Here is a 9,250-nt window from a genome sequence, read left to right on the forward strand (position 1 = left end):
TCCTCAATTTTACAGAAGACTTTTCACGCTCCCTTGAGGCTGGCTGAGATTTTAATGTTACATTCAAGAAAGCGTCAAAGATCAAATTTATGCTTCAAAAACACTTTTATTCTGCATTTTTCACAGACTTTGCCACAAATTCAACAAACTGGTATTTCATTTTCTGTCTTGTTTTCATCTTTTCAGACCTTGGGACAGTTCTTTCACTATGCATTTCCCAGTTGATAGTGACATAATGTGATGCTTATGTAGCTTAGCATACCCTCAGACATCAGTCCAAAGGTTGTTATGGCAATGCTTTCTGCCTCTTTTTGGAGTACTTGCACATTTTTTCTGTCCTGTTTTTCACTCTGTTACACTGATAGTTCCATCTGTGAACTCAAAAACTTGCCAAACATTTAAGTGTATGTAGTAGGGCCATCTTCTCTTAGCAACTCTTCAGGCAAAGGCATTGTGACCGCGAGTGTTCACGAGATCCTTGTACCTCAACGAGAAATATTGTGATAGTTTAATATTGTGAGATTCTGAATGTGTTTTGTTATAGACCTACTACAAACACATAAATCTTGTTGCCTCTTTGTCCAACAGCACAGAACATTCATACACAAATCCCTCCCATCTGTATAGGAGTATGCAACAACAACAACAAAAAAGTACAAAAGCCCTGCATGCGTAACTTGTGCAGGAATGGCCCATATTCTATGGCAGTTCTCTTGCTCTCAGCTTGCCGCTGTCTGGAGAAAATAACAAATAGTCCGAGCTTCTTCAGTGAGCAACATCCATTCTGGTATGAACCCAGTGTCCCTTGCTCCCTCACCATGCCTTCCCCTGCACACCGCAGCCCCATCCCTTCCATTCCCTCCATAAGGTGAAGAAGTACAAAGAAAGGGATCAGAGCTTTTCCGATTCTTCCCTGGTTATTAACCACCATTTGCTCCCTGGAAGAGCAATCCCTCCCATTAACCCAACTGATGGTCTTTTCTCATGGAAATCAGCCTGCTGTTGCAGCCGCCGCCACCGTTGCTGCTGCTGCCACCGCTGCAGCCTGCAGAGGTGCAAGGAATTGTGGGGGGATTTGACGAGGAGAAGACCTCCCCCAGACTCTGAAACTGCTCTCTTAGTCTCTCTCTCTCTCATACGCATACATACCGGGACATACTGGGAAAAGAAAAATGCACATATCTCCCTAACAGGACTACGTGGTGTGTGTGAGCATACTAACGTGAAACGTGCTGACTCCCAACCACAGGGGCACGGAAGTAATGTAAAACAAGCCATAGAAGTTGACGAGAAGAAGCCGACTCCACGCAGGCAGAAATACAAGAGTCGGGAGAGCAGAAAAACACTGAATATCATCCAGCATTCTATAACGACACGGAAAACATCGAAAGAGATGAAAACTTGCTTTGTCCTTTTAATCCTCAGAGCAAACTGATCCACTAGACATGCTGGAGATTAGGACTTCTAAGGGGACGGTCGAGATAGCTTTCACTTATTAAATTCACAAAGTCACACTTAAACTTTTAAACACGCACACAAAACCACATCCATTTGTCAGCGCGTCAGAAACCACCACAACAACAACAAGTGCTACCTCACACAAAACGCTCTAAGAAAAGAAGCCTCCAAAATCGCTGCGGGGCAGATCCATCACCAACTGGTGGGTGTTTGTGGTGAGAGAGGGACAAACGTCAACACATGGGTCTCAACTTGCACCGAAAGCCATTGTCTCTCATGACAAACTCACTTCCATTTCCTTATTATGTAGCCAGAGGCTTTGATGGTATACTGGAAGCTGCAAGGGGGAAGAGAGGATGACTTTGACTTTAAATTATATTCCTATCTGAAAATTACCTTAAATGGTGGCACTAAATGTTTCTCATATGGGAGACTCCATGCTGCTGATTTTAGAAAGAAAATGCAAAAAACACTGCATCCACCTGGCACATTGTCACTCAATCATCTGCCAAAGTAATTCAATACAGTTTGACAGCATAAGTTGATGGGTTCCCAACCTCCAGTTTTTACAAAGGATGCATTTCCAATACTGATATAAATATCAGAGGTTTAGTATCGGCAGAGACCGATCCAATACAGAAAAACAGTGCTGGATTGACCTTAAACGTTTTTTGTTTTTTTTAAAACAGTCATAAATGTTACTCCATTACAAATTTCTTTCATAGCGCTGCACCAGTGCAGCACACTTGCATACACCAATAGAAACACAAGCTTGGTCAAACATGCAAAAACAACACAACTTTAATTTGTTCAGTCAGCGCAATTAGGAGTAGAAAAACCAATGTTTTTCTACTCCTATGGTTTTTGAAAAGGACAAAAATCATAGGTTGACTATTTTGGTCAAACATGTAAAAAAATAACAGAAACAAGAAATAAAATTAATTCTCTGAAGTTTCTGTAAACAAAGCTGTCCTTCAAATAAAGGTCAAAAGACTGAAGACATTTACGTGAACAAAGAAAAACAATAAATCATACAAATGGAAATGATTGAACTCTTTTTAATTTATCGTGAGATTAATTTAATTATTGCTTATTGCAACAGGCCTGTACATTTGTATGTTTTTTTTTTTCTATTTTATTCAACTAAAAAAAAGGAAAATCAAACACTTTTGATTAATGAGTTTATAGCTAAATATGATAGAAGTTCTTTGTTTTGATATAATTAATGAATTGGGGAAAATGAAGAAAATAAAAGTCTGGTCACTTGTGTCTGGCTGAACCATCACTAAATGAAAATATGTCTGATTCTGATTTCTGGCCGAGCCATTGGCAGAATCTCTAAATACTGAGGTGTGAAAAACTTTAACACAGTTACAGCGTCTTTCCATAAAATGTTCATTGTTGCACTTCATTTCTTTATTTAAAAAATGTAATAAATGCGTGAATCGCAGTCATTTAAATAACTTTTAAATTAATATTTTTGTTTTAAAAAATCTGTGCATTTTTTTCCATAAAAAATAATGTACATACCATGTACACATTTTAACTATTTGTTTCAAACTATTGTGCTTCAGAAAAGAAAATACTTTCCAACAAGGCAATAACTACCCAAATCTTAATTCATGATCGACTTAATAGATTTAGTTTGTGTTATGCAACGCAAATATTAAGCATGACATTTCAAGTAGAATCAAAGCATCACTTTAAAAGTTGATCTAAAGTTTTTGTAGATAGTTATTTTTTTATGTATTTATTTTTAAATTATGCCTAATAAAATGACAAAAATTTAAAAAGCAACAGAGCATTAAAACAACCCACGTCTGGGTATGTGAGGGGGCAGGTCTGTTCTCCTGCACAATCCCAGGATGTGTGAATGCAGCTGATGTCATGAAAACACCTTAAATAACCCAAAGTTCAGAGCGAGTTCATGCTGTTTGCAGTAATCGGTGATCTTCTGATGAACTACAGAAAAATCCTAGCAGCAAAACCAGGGGGTGAGGATGGGGGGGCAGAGAGGAAGAGCGCAGCGCAGAACAGCAGCTTCTTTAAACTTCAACTCTTTCTGCTCGTTTTCACACTCAAGTGACAACAAACCCTGCGGCAAAAGCAGCTATCAGTAACAAGTGCACAAGCTGAGTCCACACATTATGAACCCAACAACCCCTTCCTCCTCCCACCCCCTCTGTTTTTTTTTTTTTTTTTTTTTTTTTTTTTTTTTTTTTAGAAGGCTCCTGCTTGTTGTTTACTCTCTTGCAAGATTCTCTTCGAAACATCCGATCGGGGAGGCACGAGCCACAAGCGTTACGGACGTAACAACATGATTATTAAATGTGGAAAAATAACAACGAGTGCATGTTGCGGGCCGCTGCAGTCAGAGCGCAACTTTCAGCCAAGTTTTCTCTTCTGGACTAAAGCAACACAAACAACAGGACGTTCAGTTCTCCCCCTCCTCCTCCTGTCCTCTGCAGCGCCAGGCATGCCACACTTCAGAATGATTCCCAAATTGGTTCCGACTCACCGCAAAAAATAAATAAATAAACAATAATAATAATTCTCAACTAAACGTGCAACTGCACCGTGGTTTAGCAGAGCGCAAGCAGCGTTAGAGTTAATCAAACTCAGCAGACTGATTTTAGGCTGCCAAGGGGGGGGAACTGCGAAACGAGTGTTTTGGGAATCGGATCATGCGGGCCGTCCGCAAGGGTCCTGCTGCACGTCAGTCTGCGCAAGTTCACCTCCAGCCCGGAAAGTTGCCTCAAAGCCCGCACGTGCACGCATGAAGACGGTCTGCTATTTTACAGAAGAAGGAGAGAGAGAAAGAGAGAGAGAGAGACAGACAGAGAGAAAGAGAGAGAGAGCAAGTTTACTCACCGAAAACTTTCCAGCACCGCATTAGTCAAATTCACATGGAGTCCCGGTGAGCTTCAGCTTCCATTTCTGCCCCCCTCCCACCCACTGTCCACCTCCGGTCCGGAGTACAGTCCAGCCGCAGCGGTTCCTACGTCCCGCCGCTCCCACGCTTCCCGTTTTCCCCCGTTTGATCCGCGAGTCGGAGACTTTGATTATCCGCCACTGGGTCGGCTCTGTATCCGAGGCCCGACAGTACGCCTGGCCCTCCCTCTCAGGCTGCTGCGGAGTTATGGGGCGGTAAGCATTGTGAGAGTGTGACGTCAGGCCACTTTCACAAACTTTTTTTTTTTTTTTTTTTGGAACCAGTCACAGCAGCATGTACGTACTGGTGTTTTCAGCTGCCAGTCCTCCCCGCTGCAATTTGTGACCCAGTTTAAACACCTGCAGCTGAGCTCCTTCCACCTTCTCCTTTTAACCAACTATACTTTTGTTTCTTGAGGGTTTTTGTCTAATATTGAAAGTTTTTGGTATTGTTTTTGACAGTTGCTTCCAGGAGAAGACATCTCACATTCTAAGTTGGAATAAAACGTGTATAATGTCGAAACATTGAAAGTCACCAATCCCAACGCGAAACATTCAAAATGGCTGCCGCTCACTGATCACAGTTTTTGCTGCAGTAATAAATAGCTTATTTGCGATGTTGTTCGGAGAAAGAATCATCTCCATAGTCACAAATTTAGCAATTCGCCACAATGTGTTGCTAATGAACACATTCCTGTAGAGTTTGAACATATAAAATGTGGAGAAATATGTGCTTATGAGGTAGTTTTGCTAATAGCATTTAGCCTAGTCACTTAGCCAATTCCTGCTTTACAGATTTACTTCTTTTTTGTATCCACAAAATAATACATTAAAATTCATGTATTTTAAAAAAGTTTGATTTCCTTTTTAGATTTAAAAATATAAAGTGAAACTACTAGCAAAGACAAACAAAACACTGGCCCTTATTTTGACTTGCGTTAACAAAGTCCAGGTTCACCCTGTGACCTCACTGCTCATGCATGGTTGGGTTGAACATTTCACATTTTCAAAACCTGTTTGTTTTGTACATTTGTGTTCAATAAAGAATGACTTAACAAAACATTTGAAAATGAAAATAAATGTAACACTGAAAACAAATTTGGGGCATTGCAGAAGGCCACAAAAAATATTTCAATAAATATTTTATGTTTCAAAATATTTTATTTTTGTTATTATTATTAATACTCATTTCTCATTAGAAAATAATAATAAAACTTTTTTTACACAAACCCAAAAGTAAGCAACTTCCAAAATATTTCAAAAGGTATTTAGGTTTTTGGGGCCTTATGATGAACGTGTGTTTTTTGTTTATTTTTTTGTGTGGCAGAGGGCTCTGATAATTTATTATTCTCAGATATAATACCTAATTAATGTCTTTTTAAAGACTGTTCTAACAAATCTGTTAAAACATGTTAAAACATAATTAGTTAGTTTAGTTTTTTTATGTTTTTTTTATCCATCACTTGTGTGATGAATAAAAAAAAAATTTTGAATACACACAGGCATTCATAAAATGTAAGTGAATACAATTGAAAGTTTTACTTACTTTTCTTTCTTATTTTCTGGCACTCTGCTACTAGATTATATAAGAAGTGTAGTTTACAAGAAGGTAAGTTTAATTTAATTATTTTATTCAAGCAATTTTACTCTACAAATTTCTGATGTTTAAAAATGAGCTTAAAGGCATTATGTAAATATCATTTATGACTCAGTGATATTGCTTTTTGTTATATTTAATTATAATATCAACAATATATTGCTATTTATTGTTGTTATTATTATTATATAAACAACATGGTGCTTGCGACCCCTGTGTTCCAGTAGAGGTGGTTTCTCCCGCTTCATATATGGGCTGTATGAATTTCGGGTTTTTTGGGGGGGGGGGTTAGAGGAGGGAACGTGAGGGCGGGGAGGAGAGGGGTGAGAGGATTACTTCCAGGGCACATCAGCTCGTTTCCTCACCGACAGCGACCCCGACACCTCCTCTCGGCCCCACGCCCCTCTGCCCCCCTCCCCGGAGCCCGCATGGTGAATATGTTTATGCAGAGACAGAACAGGAAGGTGGGAACAGCGGGGAGCTTCAGTCAGGCTGCATTCAAGTTCTGCTCATATTTAAAATAACGATTATAATAAATCCCGAGTTATTTTTATTTTTATACTGTCTTTGTAAATAAATGCATTGTTTAGAATTTATAAACAAAAAAAATATTTACATTCTTAAGTAAAAATGGTTTGAATCTTCTGGTTTTATGTTTCTTTTGTCCTTAAACAAACTTGACTTTAAATGTTCAATTTCTCAGGTGGTCCTCCTTTGAAAAATACGCCTTCGAATGACGCAAGTATTCACTCACTGTTTTGCGTCACACATGTTTCCTGAAAGTCGCACAAAAGCGTAACATACGGGTTTCCGACCGCACACAAACGCAACAGCTCAGGGGTCGTCTGGCTGCTGCTCGGTGTGGACTGGAGAGAGCAGCGGTCCACCTGGGAGGACACGGACAGGGCCCAGGCTCTGCCTTTTGTTTGTAACTCCGAAACCAACCGGAGGGAAAATATTCAGCATTTCTAGACCAAAAACGTCCAGGTTGTTTGGATGTTTTTTGATTTTTTTCTCTCGTCAATCTTGAGGTGGTCGGGCTTCTGTTTTGGTCCCATGAAGCGGCTGTCTTATTTATGGACACAGACATGCAGAAAAGCCACTTTGAGACACCACTGAGGGGCAAATTGCTTTGGCTTTTAAATGGTCACACGTCAGGTGACGGTTTTGTTTCACGGCAGGCCAAGAAATGATTGTTTAACATTTGAAAGAAAGTGGGAAAAGTTTGGTTTTAAGTTGTTTTCCTACGGGAAAAAAAAAAAAAAAAGCAAAAAACAACCACAAAAAAAAAAAAAAAACCGTGTCATTAAAATGAGGAAAAATAAATACAAATAAATAAACACCACCATTTTGGGCAATAAATTGTTTTAGAATGACCTAAACAAATAGTAAAAATCTATTTAGATGCTGCATAAAATCTGAAAAGGTTTTGACATTTAAAAACATAAAAAATGTCAATCAGTGATGAAACCAAATAAACACCTTTAAGCAGCCTGTAGGCTGGGCTCTTTGGAAACAAGACAGAGATGTACTATATTCATTGAATCGTATTTTAATTTTAATTTCAGGCTTCATACACACTTCAACATTATTTGTTTGCCTTTAGAAAACTGTTGATTAAAAATCTGCCCCATAGAAAAGAAAGGAAGGAAGTAAGAGAGAGAAAAGAAATAAAGAAAGAAAGCAACAAAGAGAGATAGAAATCTTTCCTTAATTGCAATAGTTTTTAAAATTTGGAAATAAGTTAACTTGGCCCCTGATTTGTTACTTTAACACATTTTCTGTTTATGCTATTTTCATTTGTTAATTTTCTTTCAGTTATTTGGACAAACGAAAATAGAAAAATGACAAACCAGTGATCAAGCATAAACAAAATGTGATAAAATGGTCGAAGCTGATTGTACTCACCTTTTGCTCTGTTTGTTCCACATCATCTCTGCATATGAAGAGGTCAGGCTGAAGGTCTATTTCATAAAGTGCCTCAGATAATCACACACAAAAAAAGAAGAACAAAACAGCTAAAATTTAGATCTTGGTGTAGTAAACCTTTGCTCAATATTATTTTAAAGATAATTTAGCCTCAAGATAAATAATCTATCAAAATTGATGACATCAAATGTTTGAAGTCAAAACCAAACATTTAACTTGAGGTCTGCTCAATAATTTAAACATTGATAAATCAAGTTAGTTTTTCTTCAAGATGAAGAACAACTAAGTAAGTTATTATCTAATTAACATGTCTTCATCTATCCTGAAAATACTCTGCATATATATATATATCAACTTATGAAGAGATATTTTCTGCATCACAGTAATGTTTTTTTTTTCTTCTAGTCTAGACATAATTATTTCAGTCTCAAATCTTTGCTCAGTTATTCAGCTTAATTTTGACAATAAAAAGTTGATCAATGTACTAGAAAACAGACAGAAGGACTTTGATGTTTAATGCCATTTTTATATAACCTTTATTATTAAATTATTATATTTATTATAATAAAGCAATTTGACACACTGAAAACTGAGATTCCATTTTTGTCTTGAAAGAAACTCTCAAGCTGTTTCATCCATTTTATTATTATTATTATTATTATTATTATTATTATTATTATTATTATTATTATTATTATTATTTCTTCAGTTGTGTTATTTCTATCTCAATAAGCTAACAGGGTTAAAAACAAGCGGTTTAACCAGAAAGTCTGTGTTGTTTTCAGTGCAGAAATCTGGAACACAATTGCTGTAAATCCTGACTGGTTCTGTGTGATAATAATCATAAGTTTGATTACTGAGGGAATTTTTTTTTTTTTTAAATGTAGCAACTAATTGATTTTTTAAAAGTGATTTCCTCATCTGTTGCATTGAGTCCTAATTGGGTGACAGCTGCTCAAGTTTGTTAGATAAAATAATAATAATAATAATAATAATAATAATAATAATAATAATAATAATAATAATAATAATAAAAATTTCAGAAGGGCACGTTTTTTGTCTGGAGGAAAAGGGGGAAGGTGCTCTAGCACCCCCTAGTGTCTGTCTGTATCTGACCTTGCTGCCAGAAGTTACTCTGGGTTCAGCCATCACCTAACTGGTTGTTGTCCAACAGTCTGAATGAACAGAGAGGTGAAAACGTCATGATGATGGCCACACCAGAGTCCACAACTGCATCATCTGGCAGCAAACTCTGGGGGCTCACCTGAAGGGGGCGCTATCAACACTGGAACTGAATTCAAAGGTGCTTCTGCAATGAAATGAAGCCCAGAAGAA

The 9,250-nt window shown here is 37.6% G+C and overlaps 1 protein-coding gene across 2 annotated transcripts in view; it reads right to left on the reverse strand.

Moving 5' to 3' along the window:
- Nucleotides 1-4,571, reverse strand: part of plagl2 (pleiomorphic adenoma gene-like 2) — a 46,198-nt gene extending 41,627 nt beyond the window's left edge. For both annotated transcript variants that reach the window (XM_055048592.1, XM_055048593.1), the window contains exon 1: nt 4,330-4,571. The gene's annotated coding sequence lies outside the window, so the exon portion shown is untranslated. The remainder of the gene's footprint in view (nt 1-4,329) is intronic.
- Between the last annotated feature and the right edge of the window lie 4,679 nt (nt 4,572-9,250).

This window comes from Poeciliopsis prolifica, unplaced genomic scaffold, assembly GCF_027474105.1.
Source record: "Poeciliopsis prolifica strain line A6 unplaced genomic scaffold, Auburn_PproV2 SCAFFOLD027, whole genome shotgun sequence".
Lineage (NCBI taxonomy): Eukaryota > Metazoa > Chordata > Actinopteri > Cyprinodontiformes > Poeciliidae > Poeciliopsis > Poeciliopsis prolifica.